The sequence below is a fragment of the Hyla sarda genome, chromosome 9 (assembly GCF_029499605.1).
Source record: "Hyla sarda isolate aHylSar1 chromosome 9, aHylSar1.hap1, whole genome shotgun sequence".
Classification (NCBI taxonomy): Eukaryota; Metazoa; Chordata; class Amphibia; order Anura; family Hylidae; genus Hyla; species Hyla sarda.
The window spans coordinates 174,214,379-174,231,415 of NC_079197.1; the positions used below are offsets into that span (position 1 = coordinate 174,214,379).

Below are 17,037 nucleotides of genomic sequence, written 5' to 3' on the forward strand. Positions count from 1 at the left end.
AAGTTTTTATCGGTACCATTTTTGTTTTGATCGGACTTTTTGATCGCTTTTTGTCATTTTTTTTTAATGGTGTAAAAAGTTATTTTGGACTTTGGAATTTTTTGCGCGTACGCCATTGACCGTGTGCTTTAATTAACTATATATTTTTATGGTTCGGACATTTACGGACGTGACGATACCACATATTTGTGTTTTTATTTACAGGTAAGACACTGTCCTCTCAGCTGTTCGGGATGCCGCGATTTCACCGCAGCAGTCCAGAACAGCTCTGCTGAGCTAGCAGGTATGGATTTCTCCAGTTTTAGACGCCGCAATCAACTTTGATCACTGCGTCTAAAGGGTTAATACTGGACATCAGCCCGATCGGCGATGTTCAGCATTAGCCGCAAGTCCTGGTTGCTGATAGTGACCGGGACCCTGCAGATATGAAGCGCCTTTTAAATATTGGCACTACATTTGCCATGCGCCAGTCCTAGGGAACAGTGCCTGTTACTATAGAGTCCCTGAATATTAAAAATAGGGGTCTGTCTATTACATTACTTAATTCCTTTAATACACGGGGGTGAAAGCCATCTTTTCCTGCACGATATGCATTTTTCCCATACCGCAATACCGGTTGGGCCCCTCCTCCCCCTCGAATGAATGAATTATCAGCCGCAGCGCGCTGTCCCCACATCAGTGAACTAATCATATGTGACCCGCGGGTGCTGTTCTGCTTCTCCCCCCCCCAATGAATTATCAGCCCAGCACTGCGCTGTCCCCCACATCGGGGAAACAATCATATGTCACCCGCAAGCGCTGCTCTCCTTGTCCTCCTGTGAGTTGCGGGCCACTGGCGCTGGAACTCTGTTCTGTACTACATATTCCTTTTCCCCGGCTGCAAAAATAAACAAAATAAACTTTATCTCACCTTCCTACGTTCCCCCATTGCTCCGGGAAAGGCCTCACACTGGGGATGGGAACATCACAGAGCCATCAGCCTATCACCGCCGCAGCGATGTCCCGCCTCAGTCGGTGATAAACTCAGAGCACTGTCATGTAAGGAGCATGAGGCCATTGCCGGAGCAACGGGGGGACATAGGAAGGTGAGTTAAAGTTTATTCTTTTTTATTTTTGCAGCATGGGAACAGGAATATGTAGTACAGTACAGAGTTCCAGCGCCAGCGGCCCGCAACTCACAGGAGGACGAGGAGAGCAGCACTTGCGGGTAACGTGATTAGTTGCCTGATGTGGAGGACAGCACAGCGCTGATAAACACTGAGAAGCAGTGCCCACGGGTCACATGATGGGGGTGGGGGTGGAAAATACTGTTAAATACCATGGAACCGCCATAACTTACAAAAATACCGTGATACACATTTTTGGTCATACCGCCCAGCTCTACTGGGGAGTTTACCTTATCACGCTGTATTTTACCTGGCATTTCATTTTCCTCGGTGAATACAGTGTAGAATAATGTGTTTAATATATTTGCTGTTTCCTGATCCCATTTATAATTTTTTCCTCATGATTTTTTAAAGGATCAACACTTTCATTTCTAACCTTTTTGCTTTTTATATAATTAAACAACATTTTGGGGTTAGTTTTACTCTCTTTGGCATTGAGTCTTTCTGTGTCTATATTTGCGGCTTTTTCAGTTTTTTTTACACATTTTACATTTTTCTCTATAGCTTTTTAAAGCTTTTTCACTGCCGTCCTGTTTTAGTAGTTTAAATAATTTATTTTTGTAATTTATTGCCCCCTTAACATTTTTATTCATCCATATTGGTTTCTTTTATTTCTGACCCTTTTATTCCCATAAGTTATATATATATCTTACAGTGAGAATTTAAGATAATTTTAACCCCTTAACGATGCAGGACGTAAATGTACGTCCTGGTGAGGTGGTACTTAGTGCACCAGGACGTACATTTACATCCTATACATAACCGCGAGCATCGGAGCGATGCTCGGGTCATGCGCGGCAGGTCCCAGCTGCTGATAGCAGCCAGAGACCCGCTAGTAATGGCCGACATCTGCGATCACGCGGATGTCCGCCATTAACCCCTCAGATGCCGTGATCAATACAGATCACGGCGTCTGCAGCATTGCGGTCACTAAAATGGATAATCGGATCACCTTGTCACGATGCCGGCTGGCAGGTAGTGGATCCTCTGTGCCAGAGAGGGATTGGCGTGGACCGTGCTAGTGGACCGGTTCTAAGCCACTACTGGTTTTCACCAGAGCCCGCCGCAAAGCGGGATGGTCTTGCTGCGGCGGTAGTGACCAGGTCGTATCCACTAGCAACGGCTCACCTCTCTGGCTGCTGAAGATAGGCGCGGTACAAGGGAGTAGGCAGAAGCAAGGTCGGACGTAGCAGAAGGTCGGGGCAGGCAGCAAGGATCGTAGTCAGGGGCAACGGCAGAAGGTCTGGAACACAGGCTAGGAACACACAAGGAACGCTTTCACTGGCACAATGGCAACAAGATCCGGCAAGGGAGTGCAGGGGAAGTGAGGTGATATAGGGAAGTGCACAGGTGAACACACTAATTGGAACCACTGCGCCAATCAGCGGCGCAGTGGCCCTTTAAATCGCAGAGACCCGGCGCGCGCGCGCCCTAGGGAGCGGGGCCGCGCGCGCCGGGACAGAACAGACGGAGAGCGAGTCAGGTAGGGAAGCCGGGGTGCGCATCGCGAGCGGGCGCTACCCGCATCGCGAATCGCATCCCGGCTGGCAGCGGAATCGCAGCGCCCCGGGTCAGAGGACGTGACCGGAGCGCTGCAGCGGGGAGAGTGAAGCGAGCGCTCCGGGGAGGAGCGGGGACCCGGAGCGCTCGGCGTAACAGTACCCCCCCCCTTGGGTCTCCCCCTCTTCTTAGAGCCTGAGAACCTGAGGAGCAGACTTTTGTCTAGGATGTTGTCCTCAGGTTCCCAGGATCTCTCTTCAGGACCACAACCCTCCCAGTCCACTAAAAAAAAATTTTTTCCTCTGACCTTTTTGGCAGCTAAGATTTCTTTGACCGAGAAGATGTCCGAGGAGCCGGAAACAGGAGTGGGAGGAACAGATTTGGGAGAAAAACGGTTGAGGATGAGTGGTTTGAGAAGAGAGACGTGAAAGGCATTAGGGATACGAAGAGAAGGAGGAAGAAGAAGTTTATAAGAGACAGGGTTAATTTGACACAAAATTTTGAAAGGACCAAGATAGCGTGGTCCCAACTTGTAGCTAGGGACACGGAAGCGGACATATTTAGCGGAGAGCCATACCTTGTCTCCAGGGGAAAAAACGGGAGGAGCTCTTCTTTTCTTATCCGCGAACTTCTTCATGCGTGATGAAGCCTGTAAGAGAGAATTTTGGGTCTCTCTCCAAATGATGGAAAGGTCACGAGAAATTTCATCCACAGCGGGCAGACCAGAGGGCAAGGGAGTAGGGAGGGGGGGAAGAGGGTGACGGCCGTACACCACGAAAAATGGGGATTTGGAGGAAGACTCAGAGACCCTGAAGTTATACGAGAATTCGGCCCATGGGAGGAGATCTGCCCAGTCATCCTGGCGGGAGGAAACAAAATGTCGCAAATAATCACCCAAGATCTGGTTAATTCTTTCTACTTGTCCATTGGACTGGGGATGATATGCAGAAGAAAAATTTAATTTAATCTTGAGTTGTTTACAGAGAGCCCTCCAGAATTTAGACACGAATTGGACGCCTCTATCCGAGACAGTCTGCGTAGGCAATCCGTGAAGACGAAAAATGTGTACAAAAAATTGTTTAGCCAACTGAGGCGCAGAAGGAAGACCAGGAAGAGGGATGAAATGTGCCATTTTGGAGAATCGATCAACGACCACCCAAATAACAGTGTTGCCACGGGAAGGGGGTAAATCAGTAATAAAATCCATACCAATCAGAGACCAAGGCTGTTCGGGGACAGGCAGAGGATGAAGAAAACCAGCGGGCTTCTGGCGAGGAGTCTTATCCCGGGCACAGATAGTGCAGGCTCGCACAAAGTCCACAACATCCGTCTCCAGAGTCGGCCACCAATAGAAGCGGGAGATGAGTTGCACAGATTTCTTGATACCCGCATGACCTGCGAGATGGGAGGAGTGACCCCATTTGAGGATTCCGAGGCGTTGGCGAGGAGAAACAAAGGTCTTTCCTGGAGGAGTCTGCCTGATGGAGGCAGGAGAAGTGGAGATCAGGCAGTCAGGTGGAATGATGTGTTGCGGAGAGAGTTCAACTTCTGAGGCATCCGAGGAACGAGAGAGAGCATCGGCCCTAATGTTCTTATCGGCAGGACGAAAGTGAATCTCAAAATTAAATCGGGCAAAGAACAGAGACCACCGGGCCTGGCGAGGATTCAGCCGTTGGGCAGACTGGAGGTAGGAGAGGTTCTTGTGGTCGGTGTAGATAATAACAGGAGAACTTGATCCCTCCAGCAGATGCCTCCATTCCTCAAGTGCTAATTTAATGGCTAGAAGCTCTCGATCCCCGATGGAGTAGTTCCTCTCCGCTGGAGAGAAGGTCCTAGAGAAAAAACCACAAGTGACAGCATGCCCGGAAGAATTTTTTTGTAGAAGAACAGCTCCAGCTCCCACTGAGGAGGCATCAACCTCCAATAGGAAGGGTTTGGAAGGGTCAGGTCTGGAGAGGACGGGAGCCGAAGAAAAGGCAGACTTGAGTCGTTTAAAGGCGTCTTCCGCTTGAGGAGGCCAGGACTTGGGATCAGCATTTTTTTTGGTTAAAGCCACGATAGGAGCCACAATGGTAGAAAAATGTGGAATAAATTGCCTGTAATAATTGGCGAACCCCAAAAAGCGTTGGATAGCACGGAGTCCGGAGGGGCGTGGCCAATCTAAGACGGCAGAGAGTTTGTCTGGATCCATCTGTAGTCCCTGGCCAGAGACCAAATATCCTAGAAAAGGAAGAGATTGGCATTCAAACAGACATTTCTCAATTTTGGCATAGAGTTGGTTGTCACGAAGTCTCTGAAGAACCATACGGACATGCTGGCGGTGTTCTTCTAGATTGGCAGAAAAAATTAGGATGTCGTCCAGATATACAACAACACAGGAGTATAACAGATCACGAAAAATTTCATTGACAAAGTCTTGGAAGACAGCAGGGGCGTTGCACAGGCCAAAGGGCATGACCAGATACTCAAAGTGTCCATCTCTGGTGTTAAATGCCGTTTTCCACTCGTCCCCCTCTCTGATGCGGATGAGGTTATAGGCGCCTCTTAAGTCCAATTTAGTAAAGATGTGGGCACCTTGGAGGCGATCAAAGAGTTCAGAGATGAGGGGTAAGGGGTAGCGGTTCTTAACCGTGATTTTATTAAGACCGCGGTAGTCAATGCAAGGACGTAGGGAGCCATCTTTTTTGGACACAAAGAAAAATCCGGCTCCGGCAGGAGAGGAGGATTTACGGATAAAGCCCTTTTTTAGATTCTCCTGGACGTATTCGGACATGGCAAGAGTCTCTGGAGCAGAGAGAGGATAAATTCTGCCCCGGGGTGGAGTAGTGCCCGGGAGGAGGTCGATAGGGCAATCATAAGGCCTGTGAGGAGGTAGAGTCTCAGCTTGTTTTTTGCAGAAAACATCCGCGAAGTCCATATAGGCCTTAGGGAGACCGGTTACTGGAGGAACCACAGAGTTACAGCCAGGGTTACTGGGAACCGGTTTTAGACAGTTCTTGGAACAAGAGGACCCCCAACTCTTGATCTCCCCAGTGGACCAATCCAGGGTTGGGGAATGAAGTTGAAGCCAGGGAAGTCCAAGGAGAATTTCCGAGGTGCAATTGGGGAGGACCAAAAGTTCAATCCTCTCATGATGAGATCCGATGCTCATAAGAAGGGGCTCCGTGCGGAAACGTATGGTACAGTCCAATCTTTCATTATTTACACAATTGATGTAGAGGGGTCTGGCGAGACTGGTCACGGGGATGTTGAACTTGTTGACGAGAGAGGCCAAAATAAAATTTCCTGCAGATCCAGAGTCCAAGAAGGCCACTGTAGAGAAGGAGAAGGCAGAGGCAGACATCCGCACAGGCACAGTAAGACGTGGAGAAGCAGAGTAGACATCAAGGACTGTCTCACCTTTGTGCGGAGTCAGCGTACGTCTTTCCAGGCGGGGAGGACGGATAGGACAATCCCTCAGGAAGTGTTCGGTACTAGCACAGTACAGGCAGAGGTTCTCCATACGGCGTCGTGTCCTCTCTTGAGGTGTCAGGCGAGACCGGTCGACCTGCATAGCCTCCACGGCGGGAGGCACAGGAACAGATTGCAGGGGACCAGAGGAGAGAGGAGCCGAGGAGAAGAAACGCCTCGTGCGAACAGAGTCCATATCTTGGCGGAGTTCCTGACGCCTTTCGGAAAAACGCATGTCAATGCGAGTGGCTAGGTGAATAAGTTCATGTAGATTAGCAGGAATTTCTCGTGCGGCCAGAACATCTTTAATGTTGCTGGATAGGCCTTTTTTGAAGGTCGCGCAGAGGGCCTCATTATTCCAGGACAATTCTGAAGCAAGAGTACGGAATTGTACGGCATACTCGCCAACGGAAGAATTACCCTGGACCAGGTTCAACAGGGCAGTCTCAGCAGAAGAGGCTCGGGCAGGTTCCTCAAAGACACTTCGGATTTCCGAGAAGAAGGAGTGTACAGAGGCAGTGACGGGGTCATTGCGGTCCCAGAGCGGTGTGGCCCATGACAGAGCTTTTCCGGACAGAAGGCTGACTACGAAAGCCACCTTAGACCTTTCAGTGGGAAACAGGTCCGACATCATCTCCAGATGCAGGGAACATTGGGAAAGAAAGCCACGGCAAAACTTAGAGTCCCCATCAAATTTATCCGGCAAGGATAAGCGTATCCCAGGAGCGGCCACTCGCTGCGGAGGAGGTGCAGGAGCTGGCGGAGGAGATGACTGCTGAAGCTGTGGTAGTAACTGTTGTAGCATAACGGTCAGTTGAGACAGCTGTTGGCCTTGTTGCGCTATCTGTTGTGACTGCTGGGCGACCACCGTGGTGAGGTCAGCGACAACTGGCAGAGGAACTTCAGCGGGATCCATGGCCGGATCTACTGTCACGATGCCGGCTGGCAGGTAGTGGATCCTCTGTGCCAGAGAGGGATTGGCGTGGACCGTGCTAGTGGACCGGTTCTAAGCCACTACTGGTTTTCACCAGAGCCCGCCGCAAAGCGGGATGGTCTTGCTGCGGCGGTAGTGACCAGGTCGTATCCACTAGCAACGGCTCACCTCTCTGGCTGCTGAAGATAGGCGCGGTACAAGGGAGTAGGCAGAAGCAAGGTCGGACGTAGCAGAAGGTCGGGGCAGGCAGCAAGGATCGTAGTCAGGGGCAACGGCAGAAGGTCTGGAACACAGGCTAGGAACACACAAGGAACGCTTTCACTGGCACAATGGCAACAAGATCCGGCAAGGGAGTGCAGGGGAAGTGAGGTGATATAGGGAAGTGCACAGGTGAACACACTAATTGGAACCACTGCGCCAATCAGCGGCGCAGTGGCCCTTTAAATCGCAGAGACCCGGCGCGCGCGCGCCCTAGGGAGCGGGGCCGCGCGCGCCGGGACAGAACAGACGGAGAGCGAGTCAGGTAGGGAAGCCGGGGTGCGCATCGCGAGCGGGCGCTACCCGCATCGCGAATCGCATCCCGGCTGGCAGCGGAATCGCAGCGCCCCGGGTCAGAGGACGTGACCGGAGCGCTGCAGCGGGGAGAGTGAAGCGAGCGCTCCGGGGAGGAGCGGGGACCCGGAGCGCTCGGCGTAACACACCTGCAGCGTTGCCGCGGCAATTCGATCATCCAGGATGGCAGACGGAGGTCCCCACACCTGCCTCCGCTGCCTTCCACGGGGCTTCTGCTCTGGTCTGCGATCGAGCATACCAGAGCAGAAGATGACTGATAATACTGATCAGTGCTATGCCCTATGCATAGCACTGAACAGTATTAGCAATCAAATGATTGCTGTAAATAGTCCCCTATGGGGACTATTAAAGTGTAAAATAAAAGTAAAAAATTTTTTTTTTAAAAATTGAAAAAAAAACCTCCCCCAATAAAAACGTAAATTGTCCCATTTTCCCTGTTTCACCCCCAAAAAGTGTAAAAAAAAATAAAATAATTTGATATACATATTTGGTATCACCGTGTGCGTAAATATCCGAACTATTAAAATATAATGTTAAAGATACCATACGGTGAACGGCGTGAACGTAAAAAAAAAATTAAAAAATTGCTGCTTTTTTATAACATTTTATTCCCCCAAAAATTTATAAAAATGTATTAAAAGTTTTATATTAGCAAATATGGTATTAATAAAAAGCACAGACCACGGTGCAAAAAATGAGCCCTCATACCGCTGCTGATACGTAAAAATGAAAAAGTTATAGGTCTTCAAAATAGGGGGATTTTAAATGTACTAAAAGTTTAAAAAGGTTAAAAAGTTTGCGATTTAAAAAGTTTTTTTTAAGCCCAACAGTAATGGAAAAGTATGTAATCATGGGTATCATTTTAATCATATTGACCCAAAGAATAAAGAACACATGTCATTTTTACCGGAAATTGTATGGCGTGAAAACGAAACCTTCCAAAATTTTCAAAATTGCTGTTTTCTTTTTTATTTCCCCACACAAATAGTATTTTTTACATTTTATGGTAAAGTGAGTGATGGCATTACAACGGACAACTGGTCGTGCAAAAAACAAGCCCTCATACTAGTCTGTGGATGAAAATATAAAATAGTTATGATTTTTTTGAAGGCGAGGAGGAAAAAAAGGAAAACGTAAAAATAAAATTAGCCCAATTTAAATTCTCTGAGTTGATCAAACTTTGCCTTCCTACAGTTCATTGTTTTTGTGGCCCCTCGAGAGATTCCATTATGGAAGAACAAGTTATAATGTATTATATTATGATCACTATAATAAGAACTCAACACATTTTGCCCAAAAGCTAAATACTCTGACACCTTAGCATCCTGTAATGAGAGAGAAAGGTAGATTCAGAGCTCCAGGAGGCTGCAGTTAAGTTCAAGGTACAGCAATCTCTAACCAAAGGAGGAAGTGAGCTCTTAAGAAATCTGGAGGATCCAGAGCCTGAAAGACAAAGGCTTCTCTAATTGCCTTCTTAATTCATCTGCTGATGGTGGGTTTGGATGCCTTCCGGCCTTTGGAATTCTCGTCATAAAGGGCCAGAAGATTTTTGACCTTCCTGGGATCTGTCTACATAGTTACTGAGGCATGTCAACACATCCAGAGTATGCAGACTCTGTTATTTAGAAGAGGAAGGATGAGGAGCTAGAACTTGTTAAGAAATGACCTGGTTTAGATTCTTGAAGGAGGAAACTTTTGGTGTAAAAGTTGCAATGAATCTTAAGAGGACCCAATCTTGAAAGAACTTTGTGAAGGGTCCAAATGTAGCAAATCCCATTGAGGAATGGGTTTCTAAATAATAGGCTTGAGTCTTTTGGCCCCATTACTGAACCTCTTAATGAGAAGTTATACTTCGATGAGTTGTCCTCTGCCCAGGGCTTCATTCACAAGGGCCTGCGATCAGCTGAAACTGATGGGGAGCTGCATCTCACCGGTAGTCAGTTACCGAAATGACAGACTTCTAGAATTCTGAATATTATCCTGGGAGACTCCTTGGTTGATATCTGTCTGAATTTGCTGAAGACAAGACTGCAGGGGCAGGGATCCCTGGAGAAGCCGGCTGGACTTAGACAGGAACGTGTACACAAGAATAAAGATAAAAAGAAAAGGTAAAGGGGAGAAAATAACAAAATCCCCCCTCATCTCAGAGGAGAACACCGCCAGCCTCCTGTCTGGAGGACATAAAAAAAAAAAACACAGTGGGCTGGGGGTGACCATCCTCTTTATAGGAGGTTTTAATTGCTTGATTTCTTTATTACTTGTTGAGCTCATTAATTATTCTGCTGTCCTACTAGTCCAATTGGTAGGGAGTAAGGGAAATTTGCATCATACAGGGGCAAATTGCAAGGTCAACCCCAACCCGTGGAGGACAAATGGTAAATGATGATACTTACTTAATTGACTGATGATCAATCAACAAAGGCTCTATCTTCCTGTGGTGTCCCGGTACTGCATCCTATCCGGTACCCGTGTGTATAGGTCCCCATAGCCAGAGTCCCTAGGACATGGGGGTCCTTATTGTCTAGTCCACCCCTAGTCACCTCTCATTTAGGTATTAGTTATCTAGTAATTATTTAGGATTTATATATATAGGATTGTACAAATGTATATCATTGGTTAATTACCTCTACATAGTGTAGCAGGACCTGCGGGTCACGTGATCAGGGTGAACTCTGTGGTTTATTGCTTAAGGACCTTCGGAGGTCCCTATGACGTATTTCTCCCATCACTCCCTGTTACAGTGAGTGACAGTTACTCGGACCAATCCAAAACGGCCCTGCCCCTGCCCATATAAGGGAGCGGCGGCCATTGCTCTCTCTCTCGTTCCCGGGCTGTCAAACGAGCAGGATCTGCGCAGCTATCTTCCGCAGTGAGTTAGGCCCGAGCCTTGCGGCAACGCCTGATCTATTCAGAATCGCGAGTGTATCAATCCCTAAGCACTCTGCAAGATCACCGGACCTTATCTATCCCCTAAATCCGGACGAATCTTCGCAAATTACCCTAAATTCAGAGACTTGTATCAGAAGTCAAGGTCCGCAACAACTGTCAGTCATTGAACTGTATAGAGACTGTATTAACGAGACTGTTACTGTTCATTGGATGTACCACAAGCCTTTAAGTAAAGTTATGCAAGTTCAACTACCTTGTGGACCTCAGTCATTTTATGCATGCACCTATCGTTACTGGGAAGGGCGGCGATAGGCCGGAGAATTACCTCAGCATACTAGCCCTCAGCCTGGCGTCACGAACTACAGGGTTAACTTTAACCCCTCATCTACCATAACAATACCCCAACTACTATTACCCCCAAGGGCTACCACATTCCCATCTGTATTTATTCCTAGTGATTAAAAACAAGCTTTACCCAGCCTTTTACTCTTCACCTGTGAGACTATACCAGACAGGAAAATATCCTATTTTAAAGAGCCATAGGAGTAGGGCCCCTCGCTTTGGCTACTGGCTCATTCTTTTTGTGGGCCATAGCTATGCAGTTGTTGAATCAGAAAGCGCCTACCAAAACTAAATGGAAAGCTCTTTTTAAACTCGACCTATATTTGGGGGGATTTATCATAGTTTGTGCACAATTTTGTTCAATATGTTTTAAGGGGTTTACTGGCTTAAAAGGCTGTGTGCTTTCTGGAAAAACTACCACTGCAGTTTTTGAGCCAAAGCCAGAAGTGTATTCAAAAGGGATGGGAAATATAAAGGAAGGACTTACAGTGGGGTAAAAAAGTATTTAGTCAGCCACCAATTGTGCAAGTTCTCCCACTGAAAAAGATGAGAGGCGCCTGTAATCTTCATCATAGGTATACCTCAACTATGAGAGACATAATGAGAAAAAATTATGGTGGAAAATAAGTATTTGGTCACCTACAAACAAGCAAGATTTCTGGCTCTCACAGCCTGTAACTTCTTCATTAAGAGTCTCCTCTGTCCTCCACTCGTTACCTGTATTAATGGCTCCTGTTTGAACTTATTATCAGTATAAAAGACACCTGTCCACAACCGCAAACAGTCACACTCCAAACTCCACTATAGCCAAAACCAAAGAGCCGTCGAAGGACACCAGAAACAAAATTGTAGACCTCCACCAAGCTGGGAAGACTGAAGCAGCTTGATGTGAAGAAATCAACTGTGGGAGCAATTATTAGAAATAAATTCTTTCAAAATCTAACATTGTGATTTTATGGATTTCATTTTCTCATTATTTCTTCCAAAATATGCCAGAAAAAAACCTGTGTGAAAACCTAGCATTAGGGTAGGGTCACACACAGTGCATCTGCAGCGTTTTTGAAACTTGATGCTGTGGATGCACTGCTGGTAGTAACAGAGCAACTGCAGAGCGAGCTCCCTGCTGCGGCCGGGTAGCTTTGTGTAGGAAATCTGCCACTACGAGCGGACACACAGAGCTACAGGGAGCATCCTCTGCAGTCAGTGACTGCCAGTGTACTGAAGAAAACTGTTCCCTGAAGAGAAATGTTCCCAAGCAGCTGATGAGAAATGCTGAGTCAGCATAGCCACTGTGATTGGCTGAGACTCGCACTCCCGTCAAATACTATTGGTTGTTGGGGGGGGGGGGCGGGGGTGTGCAGTCTGACTATTTTGAAGCCTTGCTGTGCCTGGACACAGTTCTCTGCAAACCCTACACGAGCCTTCAGATCAGGGGAACATTTCTCCACAGACTCCCTCCCTGCTTCCCCTTCAGACAACCAGCAGCAGAAAATGTCCTTTATCATGTCCCCGATCTCTATGTTCGCTCTGGTAGCTGTCAGCGTCTTCTTGCACCAAAATGTACAGTGAAAATCCACATGATTTAGCATTTCTGCGATGTGTTGCCATACCCTTAGGGCAGTGATCTCTAAATTGTTGACCTCCAGCTGTTGCAAAACTACAACTCCCAGCATGTCCAGACTTATCCACAGTGTCAAATGCGGTGTCAAATTTTGTAACTTTTAGGAGATTTCTGTTTCTTCGTAGTGTTTGGTAAAAATGACACCTTATCTTTATTCTGTAGGTCCATACGATTACAAGGATGCACAATTTATACAAGTTTTATTTTATTTTACTACTTTAAAAAAAATTTTTTTAACTACATGCACCAAAATGAGTATGTTTAAAATTGTCATCTTCTAACCCCTATAACTTTAATTTTCCGCATATGGTGATGTATGAGGGCTAATTTTTTTTGTGCCATAATCGTTTTCAGTACCATTTTTTTATGGGACTTTTTGATCGTTTTTATTAAATTTTTTCTGAAAAAATGCACAATTCTGGACACATATTTTAACCCCTTAAGGATACGATGTTTGTTTTTTTTTTTTTCATTTTTGCACTTTGATATTTTCCACCTCACCTTCTAAAAACACACCTATATGAGGGCTTGTTTTTGGCGCCACCAATTGTACTTTGTAATGACAATCATTTCACCACAAAATCTATGGTGAAAAAAAAATAGTGGGGCAAAATTGAAGAAAAAAATTGCCATTTTGTAACTTTCGTGGGCTTCCACAGTGCACTTTTTGGTAAAATAATACCAAACTTACAGCGGGGCAAAAAAGTATTTAAGTCAACCACCAATTGTGCAAGTTCTCCCACTTAAAAAGATGAGAGGCTGTAATTGTCATCATAGGTTATAACCTCATCTATGAGAGACAGAATGAGAAAAAAAAAAATCAATAAAATCACATTGTCTGATTTTTAAAGAATTTATTTGCAAATTATGGTGGAAAATAGGTATTTGGTCAATAACAAACGTTCATCTTAATACTTTGTTGTCATTGCCAACAAAGGGGATATAACAAACATTTTCTTTAAGTCTTCACAAGGTTTTCACTCACTGTTGCTGGTATTTTGGCACATTCCTCCATGCAGATCTCCTCTAGAGCAGTGATGTTTTGGGGCTGTCGCTGGGCAACAAGGACTTTGAACACCGTGGAGACTTCATTGCCCAAGCAGTGTTTTTGGGATCATTGTCATGCTGAAAGACCCAGCCATATTTCACCTTCACTGCCCTTGCTGATGGAAGAAGGTTTTTACTCAAAATCTCACGATACATGGGCCCAATCATTCTTTCCTTTACACAGATCAGTCGTCCTGGTCCCTTAGCAGAAAAACAGCCCCAAAAGATGATGTTTCTACCCCCATGCTTCACAGCAAGTATGGTGTTCTTTGGATGCAACTCTGCATTCTTTCTTCTCCAAACACGATGAGTTGAGTTGTTACCAAAAAGTTCTACTTTGGTTTCACCTGACCATATGACATACTCCCAATCCTCTTCTGGATCATCCAAATTCTCTCTAGCAAACTTCAGACGGGCCCGGACATGTACTGGCTTAAGCAGGGGGACACATCTGACACTGCATGATTTTAGTCCCTGGTGGCGTAGTCTGTTACTGATGGTATCTTTTGTTATTTGGTCCCAGCTCTCTGCAGGTCGTTCACTAGGTCCCCCTTTGTGGTTCTGGGATTTTTGCTCACCGATCTTGTGATAATTTTGACACCATGGGGTGAGATCTTGCGTGGAGCCCCAGATCGAGGGAGATTATCAGTGGTCTTGTATGTCTTCCATTTTCTAATAATTGCTCCCACAATTGATTTCTTCACACCAAGCTGCTTGCCTATTGCATATTTAGTCTTCCCAGCCTTGTGCAGGTCTACAATTTTGTTTCTGGTGTCCTTCAACAGCTCTTTGGTCTTGGCTACAGTGGAGTTTGGAGTGTGACTGTTTGAGGTTGTGGACAGGTGTCTTTTATACTGATAAGTTCAAACAGGAGCCATTAATACAGGTAACGAGTGGAGGACAGAGGAGACTCTTAAAGAAGAAATTACAGGTCTGTGAGTGCTTGTTTGTAATCCAATTGTGACCAAATACTTATTTTGCATCATAATTTTCAACTAAATTCTTTAACCCCCTCCCTTAGAGGACCAGGGGTTTTTCCGTTTTTGCACTTTCGTTTTTTCCCCTCCTTACTTTTAAAAAAATTAAAACTCTTTCAATTTTGCACCTTCTTCTGTAGGTCCATACCAAAATTATACGTTTAAAATTGTCATCTTCTGGCCCCTATAACTTTTTTATTTTTTCGCATATGGGGTGGTTTGAGGGCTCATTTTGTGCACTGTGATCTGAAGTTTTTAGCGGTACCATTTTTGTATTGATCGGACTTTTTGATCCCTTTTTATACATTTTTTCATGATATAAAAAGTGACCAAAAATACGCTATCTTGGACTTTGGAATTTTTTTGCGCGTACGCCATTGACCTTGCGGTTTAATTGACAATATATTTTTATAATTCGGACATGTCCGCACACAGCAATACCACATGTTTATTTTTATTTACACAGTTTTTTTTTTTAAATGGGAAAAGGGGGGTGATTCAAACTTTTAATAGGGAAAGGGTTAAATGATCTTTATTCACTTTTTTCTTTCACTTTTTTTTTTGCAATGTTATAGCTCCCATAGGGACCTATAACACTGCACACACTGATCATTGTTATCCCATAGGGACCTATAACACTGCACACATTGATCATTGTTATCCCATAGGGACCTATAACACTGCACACACTGATCATTGTTATCCCATAGGGACCTATAACACTGCACACCCTGATCTTTTACATTGTTCAATGGTTTCTCATAGGAAACCATTAATCAATCATTCTGCCGCTTGACTGCTCATGCCTGGATCTCAGGCACTGAGCAGTCATTCGGTGATCGGACACCAGGAGGCAAGGTAAGGGACCCTCCTGCTGTGTCTCCGCTGTACGGGATGCCGCGATTTCGCTGCGGCGATCCCGAACAGCCCCCTGAGCTAGCCGGCAACGTTTTAGTTTCACTTTAGATGCGGCACTCAACTTTGAACACCGTGTCTAAAGGGTTAATAGCGCGATGAACCGCGATCAGTGCCACGTTTTTAGGACTCAGGACGTACCGGTACGTCTTTGGTCCTTAAGAGGTTAAAAATCAGACAATGTGATTTTATGTTTTTTTTCCCTCATTCTGTCTCTCATTGTTGAGGTATACCTATGATGAAAATTATATTTATTAACTATTTTTCTTTTTTACACAATTTTTTAGTCCCCATAGGGGACTATTACATGCAATAATTAGATTGCATACACTGTTGAATGCTATGCTATATCGTAGCATTGATTAGTGTTATCAGTACTCCATTGCTCCAACCTGCTGAGGCTGACTGGAGCCTTGGAGAATCAATCGGACAGCGAGGAGGCAGGTAAGGGCCCTCCCGCCATCCTCTCAGCTCCACTGAGCTGCCAGGAGTGTTTTATTTAGAATTTTATACGCCACAATCAGTGCCGGGCATTAGCCCAATTGCCGGTGTCCGGCATTAGCCGTGAGTCCTGGCTGCAGATAGCAGCCGGGACCGAAAGATTATGAAGCAAGCTCAGCTCCTGAGCTCGCTTCATAGACCTGCTGCATGGCCGCACCATGCATATACGGCACAGGTCATTAATGGGTTAATAGTTCAGACATTTACGCATGCTGCGGTACCACATGTTTATTTTTGATTACATTATTTTATTTTAAAAAAAATGAGAAAAGGGGGTGATTCAAACTTTTATTAGGGAAGAGATAAATTAACTTTTATGAATTTTTTTTTTCTTTTTTTTTTTAGGGTGCTATAACATGCAATCTTGGATTGCATACATTGTTCAATGCGGAGATTTGGCTTAGCATTGATCAGTGTTATTGGTGCTCTGCTGCTCTAGTCTGCCATGGCTGGCTGGAGCTTCAGAGGCCCAATCGGACAGTGAGGAGGCAGGTAAGGGCCCTCCCGCTGTCCACTAGCTGATTGGGACCCGCAGTTTTGCAGCGGATGTGCCAATCAGCTCTGCTGAGCTACCGGCAATGTTAGATCGTATTTAAACAATGCAATCAACTTAAAAGGGTTAATGCCGGGCATGGGCCCGATCGGCAAATCCCGGCATTAACCGTGGGTCCCAGCTGTTGATAGCTCGTGAGCGTGCTTTAAACTGCGGGAGCAGGACCGGGGCATGCTCTTTAACCCCTTGCCGCTATAGGAGGTATGCATATGTCCAAGCATCTGACATGTTTGCGCATTTGGACGTATGCATACGTCAGTGATCTTCGGCACTGTCGCAGGCAGCGCAGGAGAACGGCAACGGGACCCGGCTGTTAATCACAGCCGGAGTCCCGCCGCAGCTGCTGGAGCCGCGATCGCGCCGCTCCCAGCAGCATTAACCCCCTAGATGCCGTGATCAATTCTGATCACGGCATCTATGGTGTTGACAGGGGGAGCGCGATACAATCCTGTATGCCTGCTACAGAAGCCTGTGAGATCCAGCCAGAGGCTGGATCGCACAGGCTGTAGTGTCTGCAGCTCATCAGGTTATACTGTGCTGCAGTACAAATGTATTGCAGCATAGTATAT

At 46.0% G+C, this 17,037-nt stretch overlaps 1 protein-coding gene across 10 annotated transcripts in view; it reads left to right on the forward strand.

The window, feature by feature from the left end:
• Window positions 1-17,037, forward strand: part of GIPR (gastric inhibitory polypeptide receptor) — a 265,555-nt gene that overhangs the window by 101,120 nt on the left and 147,398 nt on the right. The window contains exon 3 of one of the 10 annotated variants that reach the window (XM_056540707.1): window positions 205-283. The exons of the other annotated variants lie outside the window; for them this stretch is intronic. The gene's annotated coding sequence lies outside the window, so the exon portion shown is untranslated. The remainder of the gene's footprint in view (window positions 1-204; window positions 284-17,037) is intronic. 10 annotated transcript variants of the gene reach the window in all.